Source organism: Heptranchias perlo, chromosome 2 (genome assembly GCF_035084215.1).
Source record: "Heptranchias perlo isolate sHepPer1 chromosome 2, sHepPer1.hap1, whole genome shotgun sequence".
In the NCBI taxonomy this organism is placed as follows: Eukaryota; Metazoa; Chordata; class Chondrichthyes; order Hexanchiformes; family Hexanchidae; genus Heptranchias; species Heptranchias perlo.
The window spans coordinates 4,714,435-4,729,207 of NC_090326.1; the positions used below are offsets into that span (position 1 = coordinate 4,714,435).

At 45.7% G+C, this 14,773-nt stretch overlaps 15 non-coding genes across 15 annotated transcripts; all 15 read left to right on the forward strand.

Moving 5' to 3' along the window:
* Positions 1 to 362: 362 nt before the first annotated feature.
* Positions 363 to 434, forward strand: trnae-uuc (transfer RNA glutamic acid (anticodon UUC)). The gene has a single exon. It is a non-coding gene; the product is annotated as a tRNA-Glu (tRNA).
* Positions 435 to 2,259: 1,825 nt separating this feature from the next.
* Positions 2,260 to 2,331, forward strand: trnae-uuc (transfer RNA glutamic acid (anticodon UUC)). The gene has a single exon. It is a non-coding gene; the product is annotated as a tRNA-Glu (tRNA).
* Positions 2,332 to 3,198: 867 nt separating this feature from the next.
* Positions 3,199 to 3,270, forward strand: trnae-cuc (transfer RNA glutamic acid (anticodon CUC)). The gene has a single exon. It is a non-coding gene; the product is annotated as a tRNA-Glu (tRNA).
* Positions 3,271 to 4,155: 885 nt separating this feature from the next.
* Positions 4,156 to 4,227, forward strand: trnae-uuc (transfer RNA glutamic acid (anticodon UUC)). Its single transcript has one exon. It is a non-coding gene; the product is annotated as a tRNA-Glu (tRNA).
* Positions 4,228 to 5,095: 868 nt separating this feature from the next.
* Positions 5,096 to 5,167, forward strand: trnae-cuc (transfer RNA glutamic acid (anticodon CUC)). The gene has a single exon. It is a non-coding gene; the product is annotated as a tRNA-Glu (tRNA).
* Positions 5,168 to 6,052: 885 nt separating this feature from the next.
* On the forward strand, positions 6,053 to 6,124 carry trnae-uuc (transfer RNA glutamic acid (anticodon UUC)). The gene has a single exon. It is a non-coding gene; the product is annotated as a tRNA-Glu (tRNA).
* Positions 6,125 to 6,991: 867 nt separating this feature from the next.
* On the forward strand, positions 6,992 to 7,063 carry trnae-cuc (transfer RNA glutamic acid (anticodon CUC)). The gene has a single exon. It is a non-coding gene; the product is annotated as a tRNA-Glu (tRNA).
* Positions 7,064 to 7,948: 885 nt separating this feature from the next.
* On the forward strand, positions 7,949 to 8,020 carry trnae-uuc (transfer RNA glutamic acid (anticodon UUC)). Its single transcript has one exon. It is a non-coding gene; the product is annotated as a tRNA-Glu (tRNA).
* Positions 8,021 to 8,888: 868 nt separating this feature from the next.
* trnae-cuc (transfer RNA glutamic acid (anticodon CUC)) lies at positions 8,889 to 8,960 on the forward strand. Its single transcript has one exon. It is a non-coding gene; the product is annotated as a tRNA-Glu (tRNA).
* An 885-nt stretch (positions 8,961 to 9,845) lies between these two features.
* Positions 9,846 to 9,917, forward strand: trnae-uuc (transfer RNA glutamic acid (anticodon UUC)). Its single transcript has one exon. It is a non-coding gene; the product is annotated as a tRNA-Glu (tRNA).
* Positions 9,918 to 10,785: 868 nt separating this feature from the next.
* On the forward strand, positions 10,786 to 10,857 carry trnae-cuc (transfer RNA glutamic acid (anticodon CUC)). Its single transcript has one exon. It is a non-coding gene; the product is annotated as a tRNA-Glu (tRNA).
* Positions 10,858 to 11,742: 885 nt separating this feature from the next.
* Positions 11,743 to 11,814, forward strand: trnae-uuc (transfer RNA glutamic acid (anticodon UUC)). The gene has a single exon. It is a non-coding gene; the product is annotated as a tRNA-Glu (tRNA).
* Positions 11,815 to 12,683: 869 nt separating this feature from the next.
* trnae-cuc (transfer RNA glutamic acid (anticodon CUC)) lies at positions 12,684 to 12,755 on the forward strand. Its single transcript has one exon. It is a non-coding gene; the product is annotated as a tRNA-Glu (tRNA).
* An 885-nt stretch (positions 12,756 to 13,640) lies between these two features.
* On the forward strand, positions 13,641 to 13,712 carry trnae-uuc (transfer RNA glutamic acid (anticodon UUC)). The gene has a single exon. It is a non-coding gene; the product is annotated as a tRNA-Glu (tRNA).
* An 868-nt stretch (positions 13,713 to 14,580) lies between these two features.
* On the forward strand, positions 14,581 to 14,652 carry trnae-cuc (transfer RNA glutamic acid (anticodon CUC)). Its single transcript has one exon. It is a non-coding gene; the product is annotated as a tRNA-Glu (tRNA).
* The last annotated feature ends 121 nt before the right edge of the window (positions 14,653 to 14,773 follow it).

The window sequence follows — 14,773 nt, forward strand, 5'->3', positions numbered from 1 at the left end:
ATCTCTTGAACATTATCAGTACCTGAAAGGAGGGAGATGAGATCTTTGAGTTTATTTCTCCTGGCATCAGCAAAACCCATCGTCCCTCAATGCCCAACATCTTTCATCCATTTCGAGTGCATGCCGACCCGAACTTGGTGCTGTCATTGTCTGAACAAGTGTTTCATGTTCTTCGATGACCGTCGCAGACACGATGGGCCGAATGGCCTCCTTCTGTGCCCTGAATGTTCTGTGTTTCTATGTACGAAAAGAAAATGCCATTTTGGCCGAGCAGCTTGTTTGGGGAGAAAGGGACGTGAAATGCAGAGACAAATAGGAAAAAGAGGCTTGGACTGATGGCCTGCAAGATCCTGCCATGTGCTTCCCTGGTGGTCTAGTGGTTAGGATTCGGCGCTTTCACCGCCGCGGCCCGGGTTCGATTCCCGGTCAGGGAACGTTATTTGCAAAGTGCTGTCCGTTCTGATGCCAGTGATTGCTCCTGATCGCTATCAGTTTTGCACTGCTGTGGTTGCAACAAGGGGCTGCCCATCATTCCTTTATCTCACAACCCATTGGAGTGACACACAATGTACTTTCTTGCCTTCTGTAAAGTGCCAGTATTTATTTTTAAAGAGTCGTGACGCTGATCAAAGTTTGTGGGAAGGTTTTTGTTGCCATTTCCAGCAGATTTGGAAAAGATCTGCTGCCTGACACTCTAATTGTCGCCAACCTTTAACTATAGCTCACAGTGTCAGAACAGTCACTGTTTTTTAGACTTTTATGTCTCTTCTGCCACTACATCTCCTTAACAACACCAGCTGATCACAGCACCGCTTTCTTCAAAATGAGGCCCAGTGTAAAAAAAAATGAACGGTTTCAAAGCGAAGGGAGGTGTGCAAAATTGGAAGGAGTGTGCGACTGGATATAATGGGCCTGAGGCAGTGAGAACATCTCTTGAGCATAAAGACATTCAGTATCTGAAAGAAGCAGGCTGATGAGCTCTTTCAGTTTATTTATCCTGGCATCTGCAAAACCCATCGTCTCTCAAAGTCCATCATCTTTCATCCATTTTGTGTGCATGCCTACCCGAACTTGGTGCTGTCATTGTCTGAACCAGTGTTTTATGTTGTTCGATGACCGTCACAAACACGATGGGCCGAATGGCCTCCCACTGTGCCGTGAATGTTCTATGTTCCAATGTGCTAAAAGAAAATGCCATTTTGGGCGAGCAGCTTTTTTTTGGATCGAAAGAGACCTGAATTTCAAAGGGACAATTAGGAAAGAAAAGGTTGGACTCCTCTCTCGCATGCATCAGCCGTAGCTTCCCTGGTGGTCTAGTGGTTAGGATTCGGCTTTCTCACCGCCGCGGCCTGGGTTCGATTCCTGGTCAGGGAAGATTGCTTTCTTGGTGCTCGTCGTTCTGGTGCCAACGAATGTCCCATCACTGAGCCCAATGCTTGCTCCTGATCAACATTAGCTTTTTCGCCAACATAAATGCTAATCGAGCAGCGGGCAGCCGATCATTCTTTAATCTAACAAGCCATTAGAGCGACATACAATGCACTTTCATGCCTTCTGTAAAATGCCTACATTTCTTTAAAATGTGTTGACGCTGATCAAAGTTTGTGGGAAGATTTTTGTTGCCATTTCTCCCAAGATTCGGAAAAGACCTGTTGCTTGTCACTTTAATTGTCGCCAACCTTTAACTGTAGCTCACAGTGTCAGAACAGTAACTGTTCTCATTAGCCATTTATGTCTCTCCTGGCACGACATCTCCTTAACAACACCAACTAATCACAGCACCTCTTTCTTCAAATTGAATTCCAGTGTAAAAAATGAGCGTTTTCAAAGCTAAGGAAGATGTGCAAGATTGGAAGGAGTGTGCGACTGGAGATAATGGGCCTGAGGCAGTGAGAACATCTCTTGAACATTATCAGTACCTGAAAGGAGGGAGATGAGATCTTTGAGTTTATTTCTCCTGGCATCAGCAAAACCCATCGTCCCTCAATGCCCAACATCTTTCATCCATTTCGAGTGCATGCCGACCCGAACTTGGTGCTGTCATTGTCTGAACAAGTGTTTCATGTTCTTCGATGACCGTCGCAGACACGATGGGCCGAATGGCCTCCTTCTGTGCCCTGAATGTTCTGTGTTTCTATGTACAAAAAGAAAATGCCATTTTGGCCGAGCAGCTTGTTTGGGGAGAAAGGGACGTGAAATGCAGAGACAAATAGGAAAAAGAGGCTTGGACTGATGGCCTGCAAGATCGTGCCATGTGCTTCCCTGGTGGTCTAGTGGTTAGGATTCGGCGCTTTCACCGCCGCGGCCCGGGTTCGATTCCCGGTCAGGGAACGTTATTTGCAAAGTGCTGTTCGTTCTGATGCCAGTGATTGCTCCTGATCTCTATCAGTTTTACACTGCTGTGGATGCAACAAGGGGCTGCCCATCATTCCTTTATCTCACAACCCATTAGAGTGACACACAATGTACTTTCTTGCCTTCTGTAAAATGCCAGTATTTATTTTTAAAGAGTCGTTACGCTGATCAAAGTTTGTGGGAAGGTTTTTGTTGCCATTTCCAGCAGATTTGGAAAAGATCTGCTGCCTGACACTCTAATTGTCGCCAACCTTTAACTATAGCTCACAGTGTCAGAACAGTCACTGTTTTTTAGACTTTAATGTCTCTTCTGCCACTACATCTCCTTAACAACACCAGCTGATCACAGCACCGCTTTCTTCAAAATGAGGCCCAGTGTAAAAAAAAATGCACGGTTTCAAAGCGAAGGGAGGTGTGCAAAATTGGAAGGAGTGTGCGACTGGATATAATGGGCCTGAGGCAGTGAGAACATCTCTTGAGCATAAAGACATTCAGTATCTGAAAGAAGCAGGCTGATGAGCTCTTTCAGTTTATTTATCCTGGCATCTGCAAAACCCATCGTCTCTCAAAGTCCATCATCTTTCATCCATTTTGTGTGCATGCCTACCCGAACTTGGTGCTGTCATTGTCTGAACCAGTGTTTTACGTTGTTCGATGACCGTCAAAATACGATGGGCCGAATGGCCTCCCACTGTGCCGTGAATGTTCTATGTTCCAATGTGCTAAAAGAAAATGCCATTTTGGGCGAGCAGCTTTTTTTTGGATCGAAAAAGACCTGAATTTCAAAGGGACAATTAGGAAAGAAAAGGTTGGACTCCTCTCTCGCATGCATCAGCCGTAGCTTCCCTGGTGGTCTAGTGGTTAGGATTCGGCGCTCTCACCGCCGCGGCCCGGGTTCGATTCCCGGTCACGGAAGATTGGTTTCTTGGTGCTCGTCGTTCTGGTGCCAACGAATGTCCCATCACTGAGCCCAATGCTTGCTCCTGATCAACATTAGCTTTTTCGCCAACATAAATGCTAATCGAGCAGCGGGCAGCCGATCATTCTTTAATCTAACAAGCCATTAGAGCGACATACAATGCACTTTCATGCCTTCTGTAAAATGCCTACATTTCTTTAAAATGTGTTGACGCTGATCAAAGTTTGTGGGAAGATTTTTGTTGCCATTTCTCCCAAGATTCGGAAAAGACCTGTTGCTTGTCACTTTAATTGTCGCCAACCTTTAACTGTAGCTCACAGTGTCAGAACAGTAACTGTTCTCATTAGCCATTTATGTCTCTCCTGGCACGACATCTCCTTAACAACACCAACTAATCACAGCACCTCTTTCTTCAAATTGAATTCCAGTGTAAAAAATGAGCGTTTTCAAAGCTAAGGAAGATGTGCAAGATTGGAAGGAGTGTGCGACTGGAGATAATGGGCCTGAGGCAGTGAGAACATCTCTTGAACATTATCAGTACCTGAAAGGAGGGAGATGAGATCTTTGAGTTTATTTCTCCTGGCATCAGCAAAACCCATCGTCCCTCAATGCCCAACATCTTTCATCCATTTCGAGTGCATGCCGACCCGAACTTGGTGCTGTCATTGTCTGAACAAGTGTTTCATGTTCTTCGATGACCGTCGCAGACACGATGGGCCGAATGGCCTCCTTCTGTGCCCTGAATGTTCTGTGTTTCTATGTACGAAAAGAAAATGCCATTTTGGCCGAGCAGCTTGTTTGGGGAGAAAGGGACGTGAAATGCAGAGACAAATAGGAAAAAGAGGCTTGGACTGATGGCCTGCAAGATCGTGCCATGTGCTTCCCTGGTGGTCTAGTGGTTAGGATTCGGCGCTTTCACCGCCGCGGCCCGGGTTCGATTCCCGGTCAGGGAACGTTATTTGCAAAGTGCTGTCCGTTCTGATGCCAGTGATTGCTCCTGATCGCTATCAGTTTTGCACTGCTGTGGTTGCAACAAGGGGCTGCCCATCATTCCTTTATCTCACAACCCATTGGAGTGACACACAATGTACTTTCTTGCCTTCTGTAAAGTGCCAGTATTTATTTTTAAAGAGTCGTGACGCTGATCAAAGTTTGTGGGAAGGTTTTTGTTGCCATTTCCAGCAGATTTGGAAAAGATCTGCTGCCTGACACTCTAATTGTCGCCAACCTTTAACTATAGCTCACAGTGTCAGAACAGTCACTGTTTTTTAGACTTTTATGTCTCTTCTGCCACTACATCTCCTTAACAACACCAGCTGATCACAGCACCGCTTTCTTCAAAATGAGGCCCAGTGTAAAAAAAAATGAACGGTTTCAAAGCGAAGGGAGGTGTGCAAAATTGGAAGGAGTGTGCGACTGGATATAATGGGCCTGAGGCAGTGAGAACATCTCTTGAGCATAAAGACATTCAGTATCTGAAAGAAGCAGGCTGATGAGCTCTTTCAGTTTATTTATCCTGGCATCTGCAAAACCCATCGTCTCTCAAAGTCCATCATCTTTCATCCATTTTGTGTGCATGCCTACCCGAACTTGGTGCTGTCATTGTCTGAACCAGTGTTTTATGTTGTTCGATGACCGTCACAAACACGATGGGCCGAATGGCCTCCCACTGTGCCGTGAATGTTCTATGTTCCAATGTGCTAAAAGAAAGTGCCATTTTGGGCGAGCAGCTTTTTTTTGGATCGAAAGAGACCTGAATTTCAAAGGGACAATTAGGAAAGAAAAGGTTGGACTCCTCTCTCGCATGCATCAGCCGTAGCTTCCCTGGTGGTCTAGTGGTTAGGATTCGGCGTTCTCACCGCCGCGGCCCGGGTTCGATTCCCGGTCAGGGAAGATTGCTTTCTTGGTGCTCGTCGTTCTGGTGCCAACGAATGTCCCATCACTGAGCCCAATGCTTGCTCCTGATCAACATTAGCTTTTTCGCCAACATAAATGCTAATCGAGCAGCGGGCAGCCGATCATTCTTTAATCTAACAAGCCATTAGAGCGACATACAATGCACTTTCATGCCTTCTGTAAAATGCCTACATTTCTTTAAAATGTGTTGACGCTGATCAAAGTTTGTGGGAAGATTTTTGTTGCCATTTCTCCCAAGATTCGGAAAAGACCTGTTGCTTGTCACTTTAATTGTCGCCAACCTTTAACTGTAGCTCACAGTGTCAGAACAGTAACTGTTCTCATTAGCCATTTATGTCTCTCCTGGCACGACATCTCCTTAACAACACCAACTAATCACAGCACCTCTTTCTTCAAATTGAATTCCAGTGTAAAAAATGAGCGTTTTCAAAGCTAAGGAAGATGTGCAAGATTGGAAGGAGTGTGCGACTGGAGATAATGGGCCTGAGGCAGTGAGAACATCTCTTGAACATTATCAGTACCTGAAAGGAGGGAGATGAGATCTTTGAGTTTATTTCTCCTGGCATCAGCAAAACCCATCGTCCCTCAATGCCCAACATCTTTCATCCATTTCGAGTGCATGCCGACCCGAACTTGGTGCTGTCATTGTCTGAACAAGTGTTTCATGTTCTTCGATGACCGTCGCAGACACGATGGGCCGAATGGCCTCCTTCTGTGCCCTGAATGTTCTGTGTTTCTATGTACAAAAAGAAAATGCCATTTTGGCCGAGCAGCTTGTTTGGGGAGAAAGGGACGTGAAATGCAGAGACAAATAGGAAAAAGAGGCTTGGACTGATGGCCTGCAAGATCGTGCCATGTGCTTCCCTGGTGGTCTAGTGGTTAGGATTCGGCGCTTTCACCGCCGCGGCCCGGGTTCGATTCCCGGTCAGGGAACGTTATTTGCAAAGTGCTGTTCGTTCTGATGCCAGTGATTGCTCCTGATCTCTATCAGTTTTACACTGCTGTGGATGCAACAAGGGGCTGCCCATCATTCCTTTATCTCACAACCCATTAGAGTGACACACAATGTACTTTCTTGCCTTCTGTAAAATGCCAGTATTTATTTTTAAAGAGTCGTTACGCTGATCAAAGTTTGTGGGAAGGTTTTTGTTGCCATTTCCAGCAGATTTGGAAAAGATCTGCTGCCTGACACTCTAATTGTCGCCAACCTTTAACTATAGCTCACAGTGTCAGAACAGTCACTGTTTTTTAGACTTTAATGTCTCTTCTGCCACTACATCTCCTTAACAACACCAGCTGATCACAGCACCGCTTTCTTCAAAATGAGGCCCAGTGTTAAAAAAAATGCACGGTTTCAAAGCGAAGGGAGGTGTGCAAAATTGGAAGGAGTGTGCGACTGGATATAATGGGCCTGAGGCAGTGAGAACATCTCTTGAGCATAAAGACATTCAGTATCTGAAAGAAGCAGGCTGATGAGCTCTTTCAGTTTATTTATCCTGGCATCTGCAAAACCCATCGTCTCTCAAAGTCCATCATCTTTCATCCATTTTGTGTGCATGCCTACCCGAACTTGGTGCTGTCATTGTCTGAACCAGTGTTTTACGTTGTTCGATGACCGTCAAAACACGATGGGCCGAATGGCCTCCCACTGTGCCGTGAATGTTCTATGTTCCAATGTGCTAAAAGAAAATGCCATTTTGGGCGAGCAGCTTTTTTTTGGATCGAAAAAGACCTGAATTTCAAAGGGACAATTAGGAAAGAAAAGGTTGGACTCCTCTCTCGCATGCATCAGCCGTAGCTTCCCTGGTGGTCTAGTGGTTAGGATTCGGCGTTCTCACCGCCGCGGCCCGGGTTCGATTCCCGTTCAGGGAAGATTGCTTTCTTGGTGCTCGTCGTTCTGGTGCCAACGAATGTCCCATCACTGAGCCCAATGCTTGCTCCTGATCAACATTAGCTTTTTCGCCAACATAAATGCTAATCGAGCAGCGGGCAGCCGATCATTCTTTAATCTAACAAGCCATTAGAGCGACATACAATGCACTTTCATGCCTTCTGTAAAATGCCTACATTTCTTTAAAATGTGTTGACGCTGATCAAAGTTTGTGGGAAGATTTTTGTTGCCATTTCTCCCAAGATTCGGAAAAGACCTGTTGCTTGTCACTTTAATTGTCGCCAACCTTTAACTGTAGCTCACAGTGTCAGAACAGTAACTGTTCTCATTAGCCATTTATGTCTCTCCTGGCACGACATCTCCTTAACAACACCAACTAATCACAGCACCTCTTTCTTCAAATTGAATTCCAGTGTAAAAAATGAGCGTTTTCAAAGCTAAGGAAGATGTGCAAGATTGGAAGGAGTGTGCGACTGGAGATAATGGGCCTGAGGCAGTGAGAACATCTCTTGAACATTATCAGTACCTGAAAGGAGGGAGATGAGATCTTTGAGTTTATTTCTCCTGGCATCAGCAAAACCCATCGTCCCTCAATGCCCAACATCTTTCATCCATTTCGAGTGCATGCCGACCCGAACTTGGTGCTGTCATTGTCTGAACAAGTGTTTCATGTTCTTCGATGACCGTCGCAGACACGATGGGCCGAATGGCCTCCTTCTGTGCCCTGAATGTTCTGTGTTTCTATGTACGAAAAGAAAATGCCATTTTGGCCGAGCAGCTTGTTTGGGGAGAAAGGGACGTGAAATGCAGAGACAAATAGGAAAAAGAGGCTTGGACTGATGGCCTGCAAGATCACGCCATGTGCTTCCCTGGTGGTCTAGTGGTTAGGATTCGGCGCTTTCATTGCCGCGGCCCGGGTTCGATTCCCGGTCAGGGAACGTTATTTGCAAAGTGCTGTTCGTTCTGATGCAAGTGATTGCTCCTGATCGCTATCAGTTTTACACTGCTGTGGTTGCAACAAGGGGCTGCCCATCATTCCTTTATCTCACAACCCATTGGAGTGACACACAATGTACTTTCTTGCCTTCTGTAAAATGCCAGTATTTATTTTTAAAGAGTCGTGACGCTGATCAAAGTTTGTGGGAAGGTTTTTGTTGCCATTTCCAGCAGATTTGGAAAAGATCTGCTGCCTGACACTCCAATTGTCGCCAACCTTTAACTATAGCTCACAGTGTCAGAACAGTCACTGTTTTTTAGACTTTTATGTCTCTTCTGCCACTACATCTCCTTAACAACACCAGCTGATCACAGCACCGCTTTCTTCAAAATGAGGCCCAGTGTAAAAAAAAATGAACGGTTTCAAAGCGAAGGGAGGTGTGCAAAATTGGAAGGAGTGTGCGACTGGATATAATGGGCCTGAGGCAGTGAGAACATCTCTTGAGCATAAAGACATTCAGTATCTGAAAGAAGCAGGCTGATGAGCTCTTTCAGTTTATTTATCCTGGCATCTGCAAAACCCATCGTCTCTCAAAGTCCATCATCTTTCATCCATTTTGTGTGCATGCCTACACGAACTTGGTGCTGTCATTGTCTGAACCAGTGTTTTATGTTGTTCGATGACCGTCACAAACACGATGGGCCGAATGGCCTCCCACTGTGCCGTGAATGTTCTATGTTCCAATGTGCTAAAAGAAAATGCCATTTTGGGCGAGCAGCTTTTTTTTGGATCGAAAGAGACCTGAATTTCAAAGGGACAATTAGGAAAGAAAAGGTTGGACTCCTCTCTCGCATGCATCAGCCGTAGCTTCCCTGGTGGTCTAGTGGTTAGGATTCGGCGCTCTCACCGCCGCGGCCCGGGTTTGATTCCCGGTCAGGGAAGATTGCTTTCTTGGTGCTCGTCGTTCTGGTGCCAACGAATGTCCCATCACTGAGCCCAATGCTTGCTCCTGATCAACATTAGGTTTTTCGCCAACATAAATGCGAATCGAGCAGCGGGCAGCCGATCATTCTTTAATCTAACAAGCCATTAGAGCGACATACAATGCACTTTCATGCCTTCTGTAAAATGCCTACATTTCTTTAAAATGTGTTGACGCTGATCAAAGTTTGTGGGAAGATTTTTGTTGCCATTTCTCCCAAGATTCGGAAAAGACCTGTTGCTTGTCACTTTAATTGTCGCCAACCTTTAACTGTAGCTCACAGTGTCAGAACAGTAACTGTTCTCATTAGCCATTTATGTCTCTCCTGGCACGACATCTCCTCAACAACACCAACTAATCACAGCACCTCTTTCTTCAAATTGAATTCCAGTGTAAAAAATGAGCGTTTTCAAAGCTAAGGAAGATGTGCAAGATTGGAAGGAGTGTGCGACTGGAGATAATGGGCCTGAGGCAGTGAGAACATCTCTTGAACATTATCAGTACCTGAAAGGAGGGAGATGAGATCTTTGAGTTTATTTCTCCTGGCATCAGCAAAACCCATCGTCCCTCAATGCCCAACATCTTTCATCCATTTCGAGTGCATGCCGACCCGAACTTGGTGCTGTCATTGTCTGAACAAGTGTTTCATGTTCTTCGATGACCGTCGCAGACACGATGGGCCGAATGGCCTCCTTCTGTGCCCTGAATGTTCTGTGTTTCTATGTACGAAAAGAAAATGCCATTTTGGCCGAGCAGCTTGTTTGGGGAGAAAGGGACGTGAAATGCAGAGACAAATAGGAAAAAGAGGCTTGGACTGATGGCCTGCAAGATCGTGCCATGTGCTTCCCTGGTGGTCTAGTGGCTAGGATTCGGCGCTTTCACCGCCGCGGCCCGGGTTCGATCCCCGGTCAGGGAACGTTATTTGCAAAGTGCTGTTTGTTCTGATGCCAGTGATTGCTCCTGATCGCTATCAGTTTTACACTGCTGTGGTTGCAACAAGGGGCTGCCCATCATTCCTTTATCTCACAACCCATTAGAGTGACACACAATGTACTTTCTTGCCTTCTGTAAAATGCCAGTATTTATTTTTAAAGAGTCGTGACGCTGATCAAAGTTTGTGGGAAGGTTTTTGTTGCCATTTCCAGCAGATTTGGAAAAGATCTGCTGCCTGACACTCTAATTGTCGCCAACCTTTAACTATAGCTCACAGTGTCAGAACAGTCACTGTTTTTTAGACTTTTATGTCTCTTCTGCCACTACATCTCCTTAACAACACCAGCTGATCACAGCACCGCTTTCTTCAAAATGAGGCCCAGTGTAAAAAAAAATGCACGGTTTCAAAGCGAAGGGAGGTGTGCAAAATTGGAAGGAGTGTGCAACTGGATATAATGGGCCTGAGGCAGTGAGAACATCTCTTGAGCATAAAGACATTCAGTATCTGAAAGAAGCAGGCTGATGAGCTCTTTCAGTTTATTTATCCTGGCATCTGCAAAACCCATCGTCTCTCAAAGTCCATCATCTTTCATCCATTTTGTGTGCATGCCTACCCGAACTTGGTGCTGTCATTGTCTGAACCAGTGTTTTATGTTGTTCGATGACCGTCACAAACACGATGGGCCGAATGGCCTCCCACTGTGCCGTGAATGTTCTATGTTCCAATGTGCTAAAAGAAAATGCCATTTTGGGCGAGCAGCTTTTTTTTGGATCGAAAGAGACCTGAATTTCAAAGGGACAATTAGGAAAGAAAAGGTTGGACTCCTCTCTCGTATGCATCAGCAGTAGCTTCCCTGGTGGTCTAGTGGTTAGGATTCGGCGCTCTCACCGCCGCGGCCCGGGTTCGATTCCCGGTCAGGGAAGATTGCTTTCTTGGTGCTCGTCGTTCTGGTGCCAACGAATGTCCCATCACTGAGCCCAATGCTTGCTCCTCATCAACATTTGCTTTTTCGCCAACATAAATGCTAATCGAGCAGCGGGCAGCCGATCATTCTTTAATCTAACAAGCCATTAGAGCGACATACAATGCACTTTCATGCCTTCTGTAAAATGCCTACATTTCTTTAAAATGTGTTGACGCTGATCAAAGTTTGTGGGAAGATTTTTTTTGCCATTTCTCCCAAGATTCGGAAAAGACCTGTTGCTTGTCACTTTAATTGTCGCCAACCTTTAACTGTAGCTCACAGTGTCAGAACAGTAACTGTTCTCATTAGCCATTTATGTCTCTCCTGGCACGACATCTCCTTAACAACACCAACTAATCACAGCACCTCTTTCTTCAAATTGAATTCCAGTGTAAAAAATGAGCGTTTTCAAAGCTAAGGAAGATGTGCAAGATTGGAAGGAGTGTGCGACTGGAGATAATGGGCCTGAGGCAGTGAGAACATCTCTTGAACATTATCAGTACCTGAAAGGAGGGAGATGAGATCTTTGAGTTTATTTCTCCTGGCATCAGCAAAACCCATCGTCCCTCAATGCCCAACATCTTTCATCCATTTCGAGTGCATGCCGACCCGAACTTGGTGCTGTCATTGTCTGAACAAGTGTTTCATGTTCTTCGATGACCGTCGCAGACACGATGGGCCGAATGGCCTCCTTCTGTGCCCTGAATGTTCTGTGTTTCTATGTACGAAAAGAAAATGCCATTTTGGCCGAGCAGCTTGTTTGGGGAGAAAGGGACGTGAAATGCAGAGACAAATAGGAAAAAGAGGCTTGGACTGATGGCCTGCAAGATCGTGCCATGTGCTTCCCTGGTGGTCTAGTGGTTAGGATTCGGCGCTTTCACCGCCGCGGCCTGGGTTCGATTCCCGGTCAGGGAACGTTATTTGCAAAGTGCTGTTCGTTCTGATGCCAGTGATTGCTCCTGATAGCTATCAGTTTTACACTGCTGTGGATGCAACAAGGGGCTGCCCATCATTCCTTGATCTCACAACCCATTGGAGTGACACACAATGTACTTTCTTGCCTTCTGTAAAATGCCAGTATTTATTTTTAAAGAGTCGTGACGCTGATCAAAGTTTGTGGGAAGGTTTTTGTTGCCATTTCTAACAGATTTGGAAAAGATCTGCTGCCTGACACTCGAATTGTCGCCAACCTTTAACTATAGCTCACAGTGTCAGCACAGTCACTGTTTTTTTAGACTTTTATGTCTCTTCTGCCACTACATCTCCTTAACAACACCAGCTGATCACAGCACCGCTTTCTTCAAAATGAGGCCCAGTGTAAAAAAAAATGCACGGTTTCAAAGCGAAGGGAGGTGTGCAAGATTGGAAGGAGTGTGCGACTGGATATAATGGGCCTGAGGCAGTGAGAACATCTCTTGAGCATAAAGACATTCAGTATCTGAAAGAAGCAGGCTGATGAGCTCTTTCAGTTTATTTATCCTGGCATCTGCAAAACCCATCGTCTCTCCAAGTCCATCATCTTTCATCCATTTTGTGTGCATGCCTACCCGAACTTGGTGCTGTCATTGTCTGAACCAGTGTTTTATGTTGTTCGATGACCGTCACAAACACGATGGGCCGAATGGCCTCCCACTGTGCCGTGAATGTTCTATGTTCCAATGTGCTAAAAGAAAATGCCATTTTGGGCGAGCAGCTTTTTTTTGGATCGAAAGAGACCTGAATTTCAAAGGGACAATTAGGAAAGAAAAGGTTGGACTCCTCTCTCGCATGCATCAGCCGTAGCTTCCCTGGTGGTCTAGTGGTTAGGATTCGGCGCTCTCACCGCCGCGGCCTGGGTTCGATTCCCGGTCAGGGAAGATTGCTTTCTTGGTGCTCGTCGTTCTGGTGCCAACGAATGTCCCATCACTGAGCCCAATGCTTGCTCCTGATCAACATTAGCTTTTTCACCAACATAAATGCTAATCGAGCAGCGGGCAGCCGATCATTCTTTAATCTAACAAGCCATTAGAGCGACATACAATGCACTTTCATGCCTTCTGTAAAATGCCTACATTTCTTTAAAATGTGTTGACGCTGATCAAAGTTTGTGGGAAGATTTTTTTTGCCATTTCTCCCAAGATTCGGAAAAGACCTGTTGCTTGTCACTTTAATTGTCGCCAACCTTTAACTGTAGCTCACAGTGTCAGAACAGTAACTGTTCTCATTAGCCATTTATGTCTCTCCTGGCATGACATCTCCTTAACAACACCAACTAATCACAGCACCTCTTTCTTCAAATTGAATTCCAGTGTAACAAATGAGTGTTTTCAAAGCTAAGGAAGATGTGCAAGATTGGAAGGAGTGTGCGACTGGAGATAATGGGCCTGAGGCAGTGAGAACATCTCTTGAACATTATCAGTTCCTGAAAGGAGGGAGATGAGATCTTTGAGTTTATTTCTCCTGGCATGAGCAAAACCCAACGTCCCTCAATGCCCAACATCTTTCATCCATTTCGAGTGCATGCCGACCCGAACTTGGTGCTGTCATTGTCTGAACAAGTGTTTCATATTCTTCGATGACCGTCGCAGACACGATGGGCCGAATGGCCTCCTTCTGTGCCCTGAATGTTCTGTGTTTCTATGTACGAAAAGAAAATGCCATTTTGGCCGAGCAGCTTGTTTGGGGAGAAAGGGACGTGAAATGCAGAGACAAATAGGAAAAAGAGGCTTGGACTGATGGCCTGCAAGATCGTGCCATGTGCTTCCCTGGTGGTCTAGTGGTTAGGATTCGGGGCTTTCACCGCCGCGGCCCGGGTTCGATTCCCGGTCAGGGAACGTTATTTGCAAAGTGCTGTTCGTTCTGATGCCAGTGTTCGCTCCTGATCGCTATCAGTTTTACACTGCTGTGGTTGCAACAAGGGGCTGCCCATCATTCCTTTATCTCACAACCCATTAGAGTGACACACAATGTACTTTCTTGCCTTCTGTAAAATGCCAGTATTTATTTTTAAAGAGTCGTGACGCTGATCAAAGTTTGTGGGAAGGTTTTTGTTGCCATTTCCAGCAGATTTGGAAAAGATCTGCTGCCTGACACTCTAATTGTCGCCAACCTTTAACTATAGCTCACAGTGTCAGAACAGTCACTGTTTTTTAGACTTTTATGTCTCTTCTGCCACTACATCTCCTTAACAACACCAGCTGATCACAGCACCGCTTTCTTCAAAATGAGGCCCAGTGTAAAAAAAAATGCACGGTTTCAAAGCGAAGGGAGGTGTGCAAAATTGGAAGGAGTGTGCGACTGGATATAATGGGCCTGAGGCAGTGAGAACATCTCTTGAGCATAAAGACATTCAGTATCTGAAAGAAGCAGGCTGATGAGCTCTTTCAGTTTATTTATCCTGGCATCTGCAAAACCCATCGTCTCTCACAGTCCATCATCTTTCATCCATTTTGTGTGCATGCCTACCCGAACTTGGTGCTGTCATTGTCTGAACCAGTGTTTTATGTTGTTCGATGACCGTCACAAACACGATGGGCCGAATGGCCTCCCACTGTGCCGTGAATGTTCTATGTTCCAATGTGCTAAAAGAAAATGCCATTTTGGGCGAGCAGCTTTTTTTTGGATCGAAAGAGACCTGAATTTCAAAGGGACAATTAGGAAAGAAAAGGTTGGACTCCTCTCTCGTATGCATCAGCAGTAGCTTCCCTGGTGGTCTAGTGGTTAGGATTCGGCGCTCTCACCGCCGCGGCCTGGGTTCGATTCCCGGTCAGGGAAGATTGCTTTCTTGGTGCTCGTCGTTCTGGTGCCAACGAATGTCCCATCACTGAGCCCAATGCTTGCTCCTGATCAACATTAGCTTTTTCGCCAACATAAATGCTAATCGAGCAGCGGGCAG